Genomic DNA, 18,392 nt, shown 5'->3' with positions numbered 1-18,392 from the left:
TCCGCAACCTGGGAGATTTAATAAAAACGCTTCTGTTTCTGGGGCTGTGATTACGAAGTTCGTAATCACTGCTTCTGCTGTAATAAATCAAGCTGATACTTGACTTCTACTACTACAAGTTACCTAGATTCACGTGCATTATTTAGCACGTTATTGCTATGTGTTTCACAAGATTTATACCCTGTGTACTGCTAATATTTAGCATTCTCAAACATTTATTGTTGAATAAGATTTTAGCTAATAGCTATTTTCTATTTGTCTGAAGATGATGAAAAACATAATCTTATATATTCAACCTCAAGTCAGTTTCCTAGTCTGAATTTTGAGAGGATACAAAAAGTATTCCTGGTGGGTACAACCTTTAAGGTAAAAGACAGACACAAATACGTGCATGCCATACTTTTGAGAGGCTTTGCAGTGGATTTTAGTCTGAATTCCAGGGAATATTGGTCTAAAGTCCAGCGGATTTTGGTCTTAACAATATCAACATTTATTATTTAAGACTAAATACAGAAATTTGAATGCATATTTACTTATATTTATTTAATGATCTAGAAAACATACAATAAAAGAATAAATAATATATTATGAAATTATAATCAATTGTCAATGCATATGATAAATAAATAATACATAAAACAAGAGGGCCATGATGGCCCTAAATCGCTCACCTGAGTAAAAGAGTTTAACCTTTGTTATTAATATAGCTTGTTTCTCAAAGAATATTGAACAAGAGCTGTCAAAGTATGTGACAAATGCCCCCCAATGTGACATTGATCTATGAACAAGTACATAACAAGAGCACCGCGAAACGGAGCATTATACGCCCGAAGAAGATTCGGCTTGAGGTCCTTTTAATGTAGTGATGATTTGTATAAAGTTATTTGAAAATCGCTTTATTAATTACCAAGTTATGGCCCGGACACGGAATTGCTAACGGACGAGTAACAAAGATGTGGTCCGGACACAGAATTGCTAATGCCCCCCATGGTGATTCTAGTCTTTGAGGTATGGACCTGGAAATTGCGCGCAACACATCCTTTTAATGTAGTGATGATTTGTATAAAGTTATTTGAAAATCGCTTTATTAGTTACCAAGTTATGGCCCGGACACGGAATTGCTAAAAGACGAGTTACAAAGATGTGGCCCGGACACAGAATTTCTAACGCCCCCCCCCCCATGGTGATTCTAGTCTTTGAGTTATGGCCTGGACATGGAATTGCTAACGTCCCCCCCCATGGTGATTCTAGACTTTGAGGTATGGACCTGGAAATTGCATGTGACACATCCTTTTAATGTAGTGATGATTTGTATAAAGTTTTTGAAAATCACTTTATTAGTAACAAAGATGTGGCCCAGACACAGAATTGCTAACGCCCCCCCCCCCATGGTGATTTTAGTGTTTGAGGTATGGACCTGGAAATTGCGCGCGACACATCCTTTTAATGTAGTGATGATTTGTATAAAGTTATTTGAAAATCGCTTTATTAGTTACCAAGTTATGGCCCGGACACGGAATTGCTAACGGACGAGTAACAAAGATGTGGCCCGGAAACAGAATTGCTAATGCCCCCCCATGGTGATTCTAGTCTTTGAGGTATGGACCTGGAAATTGCGCGTGACACATCCTTTTGGACACGGAATTGCTAACAGACGAGTAACAAAGATGTGGCCAGGACACAGAATTGCTCACGCCCCCCATTGGTGATTCTAGTCTTTGATTTATGGCCTGGACATGGAATTGCTAACGTCCCCCCCAATGCTAACGGACGAGTAACAAAGATGTGGCCAGGACACAGAATTGCTAACGCCCCCCATTGGTGATTCTAGTCTTTGAGTTATGGCCTGGACATGGAATTGCTAACGACCCCCCCCATGGTGATTCTAGACTTTGAGGTATGGACCTGGAAATTGCATGTGACACATCCTTTTAATGTAGTGATGATTTGTATAAAGTTATTTGAAAATCACTTTATTAGTAACAAAGATATGGCCCAGACACAGAATTGCTAACGACCTCCCATGGTGATTCTAGTGTTTGAGGTAAGGACCTGGAAATTGCGCGCGACACATCCTTTTAATGTAATGATGCTTTGTATAAAGTTATTTGAAAATGACTTTATTAGTGACCAAGTTGTGGCCCGGACACGGATTTGCTAACGCACCCCCATGGTGATTCTAGTCTTTGAGGTATGGACCTGGAAATTGCGCGCGACACATCCATTTAATGTAGTGATGATTTGTATAAAGTTATTTGAAAATCATTTTATTAGTTACCAAGTTATGGCCCGGAAACAGAATTGCTAATGCCCCCCCCATGGTGATTCTAGTCTTTGAGGTATGGACCTGGAAATTGCGCGCGACACATCCTTTTAATGTAATGATGCTTTGTATAAAGTTATTTGAAAATGACTTTATTAGTGACAAAGTTGTAACGCCCCCCCCCCCCCCCCCAAGGTGATTCTAGTGTTTGAGGTATGGACCTGGAAATTGCGCGCGACACATCCTTTTAATGTAATGATGCTTTGTATAAAGTTATTTGAAAATGACTTTGTTAGTGACAAAGTTGTGGCCCGGACACGGAATTGCTAACGCACCCCCATGGTGATTCTAGTCTTTAAGGTATGGACCTGGAAATTGCGCGCGACACATCCTTTTAATGTAGTGATGATTTGTATAAAGTTATTTGAAAATCGCTTTATTAGTTACCAAGTTATGGCCCGGACACGGAATTGCTAACGGACGGACAGACGGACAGACAGACGGACAGACGATGGAGGCCATAACATAATACGACCCTTCGGGCGTATAAAAAGTTTATCTTGCCTTTATGTGTCAAATACATATTGCAAGTTATATTAAATTGCCTCTGAGCAAAAAAAACCAATCATACTAAATGACAGCCAACACTCTTTTATGTCCTCATATTAAGCATTCCATTGTGAATAAACACTTAGTGTATCTTTCACCTTAGAGGTAGGGACATGGGTCTTGCACATGACACATTGTCTTGGTATGTTGAAAACATATGGCATTTTCATTTTAAAATCTGTCCATATAAGAGAAAGTCACAGCGCGGACACGACAGCCTATATTTTCCTTCAGGTTGCCATGGCAACCAGAGTTCTGCAAGGAATTAATTTTTTTTAACAATTTTGAAAAAGCACCAACCAAGGATCATTCCTATGAAGTTTCATCAAAATTGTCCAAGCGGTTTAGGAGAAGATGATTGTAACCAATTGTTGACACTTTTCCTTTAGGTTGCCATGTCAACCAGAGTTCTAAATGGAATTAATTTCTTTGAACAATTTTGAAAAAGCACCAACCAAGGATCATTCCTATGAAGTTTCATCAAAATTGTCAAAGCGGTTTAGGAGAAGAAGATGATTATAACCAATTGTTAAGTTTTTTTACTAATTTTAGCTCTGGTGGCCCTTAAAAGGGGCCAAACAAAATTATTTGAAAAGACCTGACAGAGGCCCATGCTAGGATGCTTCAGACTTGAAGATCCATCAAGCAGTTAATAAGATCAAGTTGTTTAAAGGTTTTTCTATTTTTTGCTCTGGTGACCCCTAAAAGGGGCCAAACAAAACCATTTGAACAAAGTTGAGAAAGGACCATGTAAGGATGCTACATATCAAGTATGGAGTCATTCTGACCTTTACTTTCAGAGGAAAAGATGTTCAGTGACAAGACAATGTAAAAACAAATGACCCCTGAGCAAGGCCAATTTGACCCCGGGACAATAGTTTGAATACCTTTGGTGTAGGTCCACTAGGTAACACTATATACCAAATATGAAAGCTCTAGGTCCTATATTTTGGAGAAGAGGATTTTTAAAGTTTTATTATATAAGACTATATAAAAACAAATAACTTTCAGGGCGGGGCCAATTTTGACCCTGTGGCAATAATTTGAACAACTTTGATAGAGGTCCATAAGATGATGTTGTATACCAAATATCTAATCTCCTGGCCTTACGGTTCTGGAGAAGAATATTTTTAAAGATTTACTATATAACACTACGTAAAAACAAGGACCCCCTAGGCGGGGTCAATTTTGACCCTGTGGCAATAATTTGAACAAATCTGGTAGAGGTCCACTAGATGATGCTGTATACCAAATATCTAAGCCCTGGGCCTTACAGTTTCGGAGAAGATTTTTAAAGATTTACTATATAACACTATGTAATGAAACTAGTGACCCCTGGGGCGGGGCCATTTTTGACCCCAGGAGAATAATTTGAACAAATGTTGTAGAGGACCACTACATGATGACACATACCAATTTTCAAGGTTCTAGGCCTTGTGGTTTTTGAGAAGAAGATTTTTAAAGTTTTCCCTATATAAGTCTATGTAAAACAAGTGACCCCCGGGGCAGGGCCATTTTTGACCCCAGGGGGATAGTTTTAACAATTTTGGTAGAGGACCACTAGATGATGCTATATACCAAATATTAAGGCTCTAGGCCTTGTGGTTTTGAAAAATAAGATTTTTAAAGTTTTTCCTTTCCGTTGCCATGGCAACCAGAGTTCTGCATGGAATTCAATTCTTTGAACAATTTTCAAAGGGGACCACCCAAGGAACATTCCTGTAAAGTTTGGAAGAAATTGGCTAAGCGGTTTATGAGGAGATGTCGTTTAAAGTAAAAGTTTACGGACGGACGACAGACGGACGCCGGACAAATTGTGATCACAATAGCTCACCTTGTCACTATGTGACAGGTGAGCTAAAAACATTTACTTATTAATTATTATAGCACTGCGCATAGTAATATACTTTTCATTTTTTCATTCCCCCCCCTTCCCCCCCCCCCCCCCCCCCGGAATATATGGCATACACAAACCAAACTTATACTCTCAATTGTTTCAAATGAACCTTATTATTTATAAACTATTTTGATTCAATTAGCATTCACATTTAGTCAAGTCACCATGATTTGCATTTGAATTTTTGCTATTTGTAAATTAGACATACCTTATATACTTCATCTGTACCAAAATTAAACAAACAACGATCTGTATTATAAGATAGCACAATTTGAAAAAAAAGAAGAAAAAACACACTTTTATTACTTAATTAATTGCTTAAACAATAAACATACATTTTTCCATCCTTTTTTATGAAATTCAAAAGCCATTGCATTACTCTTCATATTGACAAACAAGAAATAAAAATAGTTCATGTATGTAATCATCTATTTTATTTAATTTAAACAATCATTTGATATCATTATAATCTAGTTCTTACAAATCATGTAAGTAATTTCACTTTCAATAAATTGAGAGTTAATAAACAGTCACATGACAAATTCCTTTTAATGGATCTTCAATGTCAGATGGAAAGCTATTATTAAAGACCCAAGTGATGTTTGTTCCTGCATCTAAACTGCCTAAATGCAGCCAATTAGAAATTTTGCATTGAATGTTACATATTTGGGTTAATTAAGGGCTATAATCCCTGTCCCGACAATTTTGAAGATAGAACTTAAGAAAAGTTATTGACTGGCTAAAAGAAAAATATAAATTGAGGAATATAGGCAATGTAATCTTTACAGATATACAAAAATGATTCGCAGATACATATTTAGACTTATCGACATTTTACTTAATATCAAAAGGTTCTTACAAATTATTTATAATATTATTCTTCATATACATACACATTATTTAGTAAACAGTACTGTTTCAACAATTCAAACAAATACATAGTTACAAATCAAATGTTGCTGTATTATGGCAAACACTTGGTGTTCCATCAGTACTTTAACTGAACTGGAACCTCAGATCAACCCATAAAGAAATGGAGTCTAGTAACTTCCCACTCGCCTGCCTCTTGGAACAACTGGGCCATGATTTTACCAGTTACCAGTAAGTGTTCTTTTAGACCATCATGTTGGTCAAAAATGTAATCAAACAAATCAAGACTGTCCGTAACTGGAAATCGGACCTGTTTCAATACATAGGCCACACTTTTTTTATCCAACTCCTTCCAAATGATGGGTAGTGACATGGACATTCCTCAATCTAACTTCTGCAGTGACTTCATTCATTCCTTTAGTCAAATACGGACAGTGTGAGCTGTTGAGATAGACAGCTCCTGTGACATCACATTTTATTGTGAAGAATGTCCAGCATAGATGGCTTGTCATCTAATGTAGCTAATATGTCCGCCCGGTCAGCTCAATCGGTAGAGCGTTGGACTCTGAATTGGACAACCCGGGTTCGATTCCTGGGCGGACCAGGTCACCTCTGTTGTGATTGGTTATGAAATCCTTTCTACGACCATTCGCACTGTACCACTGCACCTGGCATGTACAGAAGTTGTCAGTTCCTTGCAGAGGTGAAGGCATCTAGTACTGGTTCTGCCCAGGATAGGTGTGCGGTAGTTGAACTGTCACTCTGGGACCCTTCAATGTGCTTACGCCGGGACCCGGAGTATAAACTACTAACACCACCACCAGTCATCCATTATCCCCATTTTAATGATAATCTGAAAATAATCCCAAGCACATTTATATGCATATTTATTATATCATATCCGCTTCTATACACTTATCTTCTCTAGGATGTTCAAACAGGCTTGATGTGACAATACAAAATGTGAAGACAAATAAACAGTGAGATACAACAAGTATATTGAATTTTCTGTCTGATTTAAAATGATTTGTAATATAAACAGGACAGGTGAAACTTCCTATTCGACAAATATCTTTTTTTTATTGTCATTTCCAAGCATTAGATTATTTAATATTTCACAACTTAAATACTATCAGGAAGTCATAAGATTAACCATCTATATATATATAATAAATCATATATATATATATTTAATATATAAAAACAAGTCATTATACAATTGATATACACAAATTAAAAAGGTATTTATACTTCTGAAACACTGTTGCACAAGCCACTGGGCACAAAGAGGTTGATGAAGGTTTTCCTGATGCCCTTTGAGGTTTCCCCACAATAATGAGAAAGATGACCTCTGAGAGAGATGGTGGTTATTTCCTGAAACATTAAATTTATACATGTTGTATATAATTTAAAAAAAAGGACACTTGACAATATACAGAATGCTGTACATAAATTCATAAGTCCTATAAATAAATGCTTTTGAAAAATTCCAGAACGTATAAACAGCAAAACCCAAAACCTCTTGATTTTGTTCTCAATTGGCCAACAGAGGAAGTATTTTTTTTTTCAAGAATCCATGAAAACCGCTGACAAAAAATTAGATCATGCATTTTTCTTTAACTGTTAGTAATAGTTTAACCCACAAAATATTGGCTTTCAAACGAAAATATGCAAATCTGCGATATATATGATCTATGTCAGCAGTCTTTTATCATTGGTTTGCAGATACTATTAAACCCAAAAATTTGCTCTTTCCAAGACAAAAAAAATAAAAAAGTTGTAAAAACGGTAAATTTGTGAGAGTGCATGCAGCTTTAATAATAATTAATATATTCTTGTAATGAAGCTGTTATGTGCTAAAAATAGAACCCAATGAAAAATAAGCATATCCTAATAAGCCTAGCTTTATATGAAGTATTTACTGAATCAAATAGACATATATATAGGCAAATGACTGAAAAGCTACCAAAATTAAAGCTGCACTATCACAGATTAAACATTTCGACAACTTTTTAATTTTTGTCTTGGAACAAGCCAATTTTTGCTACAATCCATGGAAACCAGTTAATAAGACTGCTGACAAAAAATTAGATCGCGGATTTTTATATTTAAGTTCATAAATTGATGTTTTATGCATTTGTCTTAAACCGTTAGTAAGGGTTTAAGCTCTAAAACATTTTCGAAAATATGAAAATCTAAGATCTGTTTTTTTATCAACAATCTTACATCAATGGGTTGCAGATATTTACGCAAAAATTTGCTCTTTCCAAGACAAAAATAAAAAAGTTGTAAAAATGGTAAATCTGTGAGAATGCAGCGTTAAGAGTATTTTTTAAACTTATAATGAAAGTCATTTGCATTTATTTTATATAAGCACGAAAACTAATGTGTTATTTATTCTGAACTCCTTTATAAAAATGTAGGACAAAACATCCCATGTCATTTTTGACTAAGGGGACAAAACACGTCCAACCCATTTTGACATGGTGGACAAAATAACCAGGAAAATATTGGCAGTTCAAAAAGTTAAGACCCCCCTCCCATCCTACCAACACTTGAAAGATTAAAACTAATTGGCCATTATCAAGATGTGTTTTATTTCCCCCAATAAACACCCTTTTTCACTTAATTTATTAGGTTTAGAAATGTTACTATGGAGATCTTTATCACAGCATAAGGAAGACACAGTGACTTTAATCATAAGGATTTGCTACAAAGCTACAGTACAATATTAAGTTCAGCATTATGATAATCCTTACTTCAAAACACTCTTCTTAAAAAGGTGTTCAAGGCCAAAATCTAATATTCATATTCATTACAGGCTGCTTTGCATGACAATTATTAATTTCAGATATTTGCTTTAAGCAATTTATTTTTAATTATAAAAACACTTTCTCATAGTTTTCAGTTTTCATCTTCTTTTTGATATTGACATGTTAATATTAAAGGGGCCTCTTGTGTTTTTAATATTTACGTTAGTCTTATATTAAAGCTGCAACCTCACAGATTGAACGTTTTGACAACTTTTTTTGAAATTTTTGTCTTCGAACAAGCGAATTTTTGCGTAAATATCTGCAAACCAGCGATAAAAGACTGCTGACAAAATATCAGATTGCAGCTTTTCATACTTCCATCCAAAATTGATGTTTTATGCATTTTTCTTAAACTGTTAGTAGCAGTTTAAGCTGTAAAACATTAAATTTGGAATGGAAATATCAAAATCTGAAATCTAATCTTTAGTCAGCGGTCTTTTATCACATAAGCAGGTATTTACGCAAAGAAATTCTAATACATAAAGTTTAAACAAAAAATAAAAAAGTTGGAAATCAATACATACACAAGTTGACTAACATATATTTTGAATAATAAACCTTAAATTACTTTCCAAAGAATGCATTTAAGGAAAAGTTACTTACTGAAAACAAGACTGTAACAATGCATGTATTTTAAAGTGAAAACGCATATATATATTATGTATTTTAAAAATGTAATCCTTTATACTTTTTACTCTTTCTGTTTTTAAAAAGGATGTAACCCTAACCAAATCATTTTATTTTTGGCCCTACTATAACACAACAAGAATTTAGCCACACATTCCAGAATGCAGGGCTTATATTGTGTTATCATTTTGATCACTGACATGACATCATTGACAAAATAAGGATTCAAAAATCTTTGTTTCCGCCCAACTGACCCTATTTTTATCCTTCTGATCCTTTTTTGTTTTTGGTGTTTTGATCAATATGTGCTTTTTTAGTAAAGACCTTAATAATTCCCTGATATATGTCAGTTTGCCAAAGAAACGTGGTCCTAAAAAAAACAACAGTTACCGTATGCCTACCTTTTTTGATATTTAAATGGAAACTATGAATACTTTTTTTTGGCCTAAGCAACAATTTTTGTTTGAAGCCAGATGTGCATACTGTGTATTTTTTTACTTAATTACTTTGTATTGTCTGCGAATTACCAATATCAAATCCTTTGTCCTATTTAACGGGATAATGGTTTTGATATTGGTCCCATGTATTATCATTATAAAAAGTGTAGGAATTTTATTCAAGACCATTTGCAAGATGTGTCATGTTTGGTGTCAATATTATGCTTGAATTATCATATTTTATATTTGTCATTGTTAGATATTTAATTTGTATAAAAAAATGAGCAATAATAAAACCTCTAAAGTTTTTTCCTCAGTTGGTAAGAATTACACCTGTTGTTGTTGTTGGGTTAATAAAAGTCTGCTTGCCTATGGCTCCATTATGGCTTGACCCTGTCACACCCCCTAGTGTGACTGAAACATATTTGTGAGGCCAAAGGGGGATCTATCTTCATTGAATGTCAGTATTTATTTTAGCTCCACCCCTTTTACTTGACCTGGCATCGCCCCTTTCACTGAACCTGACATCTGTTTGGCTGAATGAATATGCCTTTTAAAGGTTTCCTTATGACTGACAGCCCCCATCCCCCACAGAGAAAGACTGGTCATTTGAGACAATCACTATCATATTTTGAAAAGGGGGCTATATGCATGACTATGAATTGGCTTGGATTTAAGATAATGATCATTATATGCAGTTATGCACTTAAATTCATAAAAAATTCATGTTCCTTATACTATGAAAATTTTGGAAGAAATACATGACTGTCAATTTAGAATTGAACTTAATTTCCATGTAAATATCCTTAAATTGTATAACATGTCAAAGGCAAAATGTAGATTTTTACAGATTGATACAATTGCTAAAAGGCATGTTCATTTTTTCAAGATAATGACATTAATAGAAGGTTTCTACTTTGTGTAAGGTTTTCTGAATTTAAGCATTTTTTTTTTGTCTTCAAGTCTCTTAACATTACCAAATAAAAAGAACTGTCCTCCAGTTTGTATTATGTAGAATAAGATGTAATTTGGAAGTAACTGTAATTTGTTACAAAGATGGTTTAACCAAAACTTAATGAAAATCCCACATTGATTTCGTGCATTTATATATATATATATATATATATATATATATATATATATATATATATATATATATATATATATATATATATATATATATATATATATATATAAATACATATAGCCCGGAATAGTTGTAGCCCGGAATTATAGCTATTCTGGTTTTTCCGACCTAATCCTCCGGTACAAACAAAATTAAACCGTTGTAATATACACACATTACTTCGGAAACAATAGAGTCATTGGACTGTTACATGAATTTCAATAGCTCGAAATTCACCTTTTATTTGTTACCGGCATGGGAAAACCCAATGTTAATTCCGGGCTATATGTATTAACATAACAGGGTTTTCCCATGCTGGTACAAATAAAAGGCGAATTTCGAGCTATTGAAATTCGTGTAACAGTCCAATGACTCTATTGTTTCCTACGTATAATTCCGGGCTACAACTATTAAGAGCATATACTATCACACTCATCTGATATATTGGGGATTAAATTTATGTACCAGTACATTATCTTACAGAATGATAGTGATAGTCATTATCAAATTATTATCCTGATTAATAAGTAAGTTGTTGAGTGAAAACTATTTTTAAATTGAGACAATAAGGTGGATGACATGTTAAGTTATTGAAAGCTTTGAAGATTTTATACAAAAGTTATAAGTTGTCTCAATTTATGATTTCGAAAACCATTAAATTGGCAGGCCTAAGCATCATGAGCCACTCACAGACTTTGATGGAATTGGTAAAAGACAAAAAATAAATATTTACTTTCTTAGTGTTGCAATGCAAAAGATACTGGGCCTACTTTCTATCGAGTAAAACATTCTTAATATATAAAGCTTTTTTCCATTTGCCAAATAATGGAAAATTATTTGAACTTGATTTTGAAAAATAATTATTTTTTATCCTGACTATATAATTATTTAGTCTTTAAAACAGACTCTGTTCCTTTTAAACTCTAAAATATCTTCAAAAATAAAATAAAATACATTTAAACCCATTAAGATTTAATTAATTATTTAAACAGGCCAGTCTGCACTGCTTTTTCAGTAAGGATTTTAGTCAAAATCATATCTTCGTAAGAACAAGACAGTACACCATAGGTAATTATGACCCCCCCATAATTATGCATATTATGCATATTTGTATACATGTATTAGCTAGACAATATACAACGATAAGTGTATTGTATATATTAGTGAGCAAATGAATGCATTAATAAATAAATAAATACAGATTTATACTGGTAAATAGATTTATAAATATAAATATTATATTTTAGGAAAGATAAACATTAGATAAAAAATATTATCAAAGCCTTTTTAGCCATATTGTATTGGCTGGTGGGGTTACTCAAAATTACCGTGCATGGTCCGTTTACAACCAATTAAATATTTTCAATAGCTCTGAGAATGATTCATTCAATCTTTGATATGATGTCAGTTTTTTTACATGGCATGGCTTGACTTGATCAATATAAATTTTATATTATATGACTTGCACAATTCACATGAATTTTCATATATATCCTTTAAGTTTTGTGTGATAATAGATCTTTGATCTAAATTTGTGATTCAAAACTTAAAGATACATATATATATATATACTGCTTCGGAATCACACTTTACACACAAGACATGTTAAAATAGATTATTGTACTCACTGTTTTTTAATTTAAGTTTATTCATCAAACTCTGTCACTCTAGCTGTCTCTGTATTATCAGCATCATGCACACATCAACTAAAAAAAAAAATAATAAGAATTATAACAAGAAAGGTTCAAGTAGTTAAAAAATATATGGGCTGTCATTGGACATATAATATAACAATTTACCATGATTCCATGAAATATTTTTACAAACTAGCAAACCTGAACTCTTTAGTATTTTTTTACATCTTTGTGAGATTTTGCATAAAGCATCTATCTAATTCTTTGTTAATTTACCACAATAAAATTAAAATATATTGATTAACTGTACTTTTATTTATTTTATAAATATCTTATATGTTGTGCACCAGTCAATTGTAACCCTGGCGTCCCCAGGTCCAGGGAATAGCGGGGACTTTGACTTTCGGTCCAGCCAACCCTGGGTCTAATCCCCTCCCCTGCGGGAACGAACTGATGGTAAAACCCCGGCCAAATGCCCCTGCACACCAGAGACTCTATATAAGGCCCAATCTCGGCTAAATTTGGCTCAAAGACAAAACCACTGTGGTCACCCGGCCCTGCGTGGCCACATAGAAAGTAAAAACACGGCCCATTTCCCGACTATTCCCAGTATACCCCCGGACCGGGGGGGGGCGTGGTTAGTTACAATTGACTGGTGCATTGGTTATAATAACTGAGAGGCCTCAAAGATGCTCACATGACTGTGACATTTTGACCTTTTAGCAATTAGAACAAAGAAAGGATTTTTAAGAAATATACTCAATGAAACAGAGTGAAACTTTATTCAGGGGCTATACACCGTATGATGAAATAGCGAAAGAAGAGAAAATTGTCGAAAACTGACATGAATTTGGTATCAATGTGTACAATGCATTGAAACTAACTAACTGAAGTGCCACATAGTTTACAATTAATTGATTTTTCACATTTTTTTTCCATTAAAAAAGATTACTAGGTGGGTATACCTAGTATAATTAATTTTTATGTGTGATTGGCTAGTCGATGTTATCACTTAATGTTACCAAGCTAGGTATATATTAAATCAAATAAACAAATGTAAACTTTCATAGCAGTGGATACAACACTGGACTGCAATTTTGGCGACCACAGTTTGAACCCGGTCTCTGTTATTTTTTCTTTACATTTTTTACCAATTATGATATCAAAAGGATAAACATTTTATTGAATAATTGTCCTGTATACTGGGACTGACCCTACTGTTTGTATAGTCCATTGGTTAAAGAAAATAGATTAAAAAAGAGAAAAAAATAATTGTAAAGTGTGTGTTTAAGGTAGCACTACCCTAATGAAAACCTCCACTTGAAATGCTTCATTTTAATGTTTTATCCTTTATTGTTAAGCACATACCTACACATCTTTTGTGGGTTCATGTGAGCAGTTCAACTTCAAAACAACCCAGAAGCTGACATACATGCCATATCCCCCGGAGGGGGGAAAATCCCCCGGAATTTCGACCCATCCCCCGGTCTCCCGGAGGGGGATGAAAATCCCCCGGAATTAAAAAAAGTGTGTTTAAAATTACGCAAAATTATCACAGGGTTTAATTATATATGCCTGTTTACAGTTATAATGCACTTCTTGTCTTAATTGGATTATTAACTGATGGTGTGTTTTAACAACACCAATTGGGTGACACTTAATAAGTCAGCAGGGCACATTTCATGCATTGTTTTGATTGAAATGGCAGAATTTGCATAAGAAATGTCAATTAGACTGGTCAGATAAAAGGACGATTTTCATTGGTTAAAACTATAGGTTTTATCCAATCAGAGAGGATGTAACAAATTAAAGTGTTTAAACATGTGTCATTGTCATCAAAATGATTTATGATTTAAAGGTTACAGTACATTATTTGGTAAAGAAAAGGATTAAAATAACTAATAGACAATGCTGTTCTTTGTTATGACCCACTAATATGTTTACATACATGACATGACCTTCATCTCAAATATCGGAAAATAACAGAACTTCCAGAAGAGAAACTGAAAGTAGACAATTCGGATGAAATGACTTTTATTTATTTTAATATTATGGTGGTGATGTTTTTATTTTTTGATGAATGCCAAAAGATGATATGTTTATGAACTTAAACAATAAATTATGCATTTGCTTTTTATCAGAAGCAAACAAATCTGACTATTTGGGAATTGAAATGAAAAATATTGATAAATCATTCCATTCTCTCTATTAGTCTGAAAGTCATCATTTATGATCATAATGAGCAGATTTTGTATCCAATTTTAGAGGAAGGTAAGCCCATTAAATTGTCTCTGAAACATATTTTTCTGTGAAGTATTCTATTTTGCAAGTGAGTGCTTTTATTATGCAATATGGCTGTGTCTCATTAAAATATAGATGAAGTGCTGGAAAAAGGGGTAGACAAGGTAAATTGGCACATGTGTCATGCCCGTAATGCTACATGGCGATGATGAAAATTCTCTGGTATGTGACCCAAATCCCCTTAAATTCTGGACATAATCCCCTCGGGAGTCTTTCAAAATTATGGCAATTTGTTTTTTTGTACTTGCGTCTTAAAATACTTTGAAATTTTGTCGAATTAGACCTGCTAAAAAAAAACCCTGAATACTACCAAAATCCCCCTGAATTTTCAGACTTTTGAACATTAATCCCCCTGAATGGTCTCAAGAAAATATGGCATGTTTGGAAGCATCTTTTTATTTTCCATTTCATTAGCTTACATTTTTCAACAGTAGTTTTATTAGAAAATAGTTATTTTCTTATACCGAAGGTAAAACATACTGTTTTTTTTTTGCATAATGTTCCTAAAAGTTTAAAGATATTTCATATTGATAAGGAACAGGTCATGAGTATTTTTTTAACTTGTTGATTTCGCTGTAAAATGACATTCACAAGCTAAATCTTAGTAGACCAAAGAATTGTACGTTTACGGATTTTTGTATCTTTTTTGATATGGCAAATCCTTCACATACAAATTGTTTAGTATCAAAAGTGGGTAGTTATTCTGATCGGGATTCTGGGTTAACATCTCAAAAATATCATAAAACAAGAAATATTACCAGATTATGTAATTTTATATCAGTTCCATACATAAAAATGTCATATCCTATGAATAATTATGAGTTTGACGGGTTTTTTTCATTTCTTGCTGTCAAAACATAGCGATATATACATGAAGGGCACCTGCAAGGCTTCAGGGCACAATTTTTAAACTATTGGAACATTTCGGCCATGGCTGAGTTGTTACGATTGTATTTACGAGGTCTATCTAGAAGCTTGTCAGTGGTGGCCGAGTTATTACGATTGGGTCGAGTTGTTCCGCTTGGCATAATTGTTGTCTGTGTCAGTCAACTTTTGTTTTATTGGAAAGGTAAATAATGTGTTTTAATGCAAAATAACTTTTCACTTACATGGTAAAGTATGAATATAAACCTTTATGATCAATTTAAACCATAAAATACTTCACTTAATACAATTTCAATATTTTTCAAAACACCCCCGGTTTTTGCACAAACCCGTTTAGACGTTACTGGCTAAGGTCACAAATCCGAACACTTTCTGATGTTTTTTACAATTATCTTGGAGAGTTTATGTTGTAGTAAGTTAAACTTTCGTATGAAACATCTTTGGTTCATGTGAAAACAGCTGTCAAAGTACAGATTCACGATCTCGTCAATATTATGTCGAAAATCGTTCAATTTTATGGATAGTAAATCACCCTTCAAAATACGCTATGGAGGGCACAAATACCGAACACTTGAAAAGCGAAAATACATGGTCATACAATTATAATTAAAAAGTATGCTATATTAAATAAATGGCATTTTTTAGAAAAATGCTTAACAAAACAAGATGAAACTTTGCAAGTGTGACCAAGGCAAGCCTCTGTATTGATCTAGATCATCGAATAATCGATCACGGTAAACAAACGCGTGTTTTAGCCGGTGTTCAGGATTTGTGCCCTGTTAGGAAATGTACCGTCAACCAGTAAGGATTGGAAGAATGTATTACACGTCTATTATTTTAGACTGGGGGGCGGGGGGGGGGGGGGGGGGGGGGTAGCTACAATAATGAGCGATTAGGGATACTTTTTTTATTATTTTGACATTTCATGTGTATCCCTGTAACTGCCATAGTCTTAAAATCGTCAAAAGACCCATTGACGGTCATTTAGGTGGACTATGGGGGGGGGGGGGGGCATGGTTACAATTGACTGGTGCAACCACTGGGACACCATTTTTTATTATTTTGATATTTCTTAAAATACTCGTTGACGGCTATTTAGGCAGAGTAGCCCCACTCCCTGTCGAAGTGTGGATAAGAAGAGGACTGTTTCAAGTGAACGTTCTTTACGAGATGTCCTACTTATTGACTGTTTATATATTCAAAAATCAAGACAAAAAATTAAATGGAAAAAATAAATGACTTACCAATGGGTGTTTGAGATATCCATTTGGCACCACTTTAGTGCCATTCATCGCTCTTCAAAGCTCCATAAAACAAAATCATTCGTCTAACACATTCCCGACATCTTAACACAGATGGTATTGATTACTGTGACATGTTTGTGTTAAACCGGTTTGAAGGTGCATTCACTCGAGTAATAAAGTCAAAGATGCACTCTTAAGTACTGCCAGATAAGGTTTACCATAATTAATAATGTTGTTTCAATATTCCTAAAAGAATGAATAAATGTCGAAAACAATGGTTCTTATGAAGGATATCGAGTTAAATTTGAAAGAAATGAGCATTACACACGGTATTTCTACCTTATGAGACTATAGTAGACCACAATAAATCTTTTAGCATTTACCAATCATTTAATATTTTTTGCGCTTTCTGCTATTAAAAACACGGTTATAATCTTGTTATCAGTAATAAATATTTTCAATAAATGCATTATTTAGTATGTAGTTAAAGGTTTATCAGTCACAGTTGATGTTTGTTATATATATGTGTATGTATTGATTTTGAATAACAGTGTCACTAAACAAAAAATAAACAAATTTACGCAATTTCACAACCTTTTTTCCAGTTCTTCTGGATTACCCTGTATCCCCTGCCTCGAAACGAAAAGTTAACTTGGACGACATCGGTACGTTGTGGTTGGGGGGGGGGGGTCACCCCCCCCCCCTCCTTCTGGCCACTAGTGCAAATGCAAAATTAATTTTGATGCGTGAGGGATATACTTAAGCGACGATGTTAACCATTGCTTCAATATTTATGCATGCATATGTACTTGTTGGCATTTTGGGTGCCTCATTTCTACACCAAAAATGCTCAACCAGGTATGAGTTTATTGTATAAGTTATAGCTCGTAGTTTGTAAAATGTGGGTCTTTAGCAAATTTGTTTTAAATACGAAATAAAAGGTGTTGCTTCCAAGGTATGCATGATCAAAATATCCATAAATTATGTATGAGTCCCTTTTGCTGAGTGGTTATGCTATTTATTTGTCCATGACGTAAAAAGCGTAGGTTCACCCCTGATTCAAACAAGACTTTATTTTCATACTTTCCTTGTATTTTGTTCTGCAATTTCAGTATCAAAGAGTTAACTAATTATTTCAGACACATTACCTGGAAAATGATTATTTGGTGCCAATGAGGTACGAGTCCCTTTAAGAATGACAACGTGTTTTTACAATCAGCTAGATAACAAGTTCATTTTTTCCACATACACAAGATGATTTACAACTAATCATCATATGTGTATTTTTGCTTCACTGCTATCTTGTAGGATGACTGGCTTATATACTACTACCGGGTATGTAGTAAAGTGACAACATGGCATTAATTACCAATAGCGTTTATTTTGTAATGCAAAATTCACCAGCCTTACATTTTTGTACAGTTCGATATTTTTTTTCTAAAACATATACTAGTATTACTGTTTGAGGAAGGCATTGGCACATGATGCATGTTAACATTCTAAAATGCCTTGCAGCATTTTTAATGGTGTTTAGCTTGGACCAGCTCAAAACCAAATAATAGGGGTTGGAAAGTCTTTGGTTTAGGAGTTAAAAAGCCTTTAATATGGTTATTAAAATAATTCAACTAGGGGTTGAAAGGTCTTTGTTATAGGAGTTAAAAAGTCCAAACAGGTAGGGGTTGAAAA

General features: G+C 34.0%; 1 long non-coding RNA gene across 1 annotated transcript; it reads right to left on the bottom strand.

Annotated features, from left to right (window-relative positions):
- Positions 1-4,864: 4,864 nt before the first annotated feature.
- LOC128237410 (uncharacterized) lies at positions 4,865-16,803 on the bottom strand. The gene is made up of 4 exons (XR_008261600.1): positions 16,707-16,803; positions 12,271-12,348; positions 6,891-7,013; positions 4,865-6,492 (listed from the first exon to the last, which is right to left on the bottom strand). It is a non-coding gene; the product is annotated as an uncharacterized LOC128237410 (long non-coding RNA).
- Between the last annotated feature and the right edge of the window lie 1,589 nt (positions 16,804-18,392).

Source organism: Mya arenaria, chromosome 6 (genome assembly GCF_026914265.1).
Source record: "Mya arenaria isolate MELC-2E11 chromosome 6, ASM2691426v1".
NCBI lineage: Eukaryota > Metazoa > Mollusca > Bivalvia > Myida > Myidae > Mya > Mya arenaria.
The sequence above is the reverse complement of the archived record's forward strand: the minus strand, read 5'-3'. Positions and strand labels throughout refer to the sequence as shown.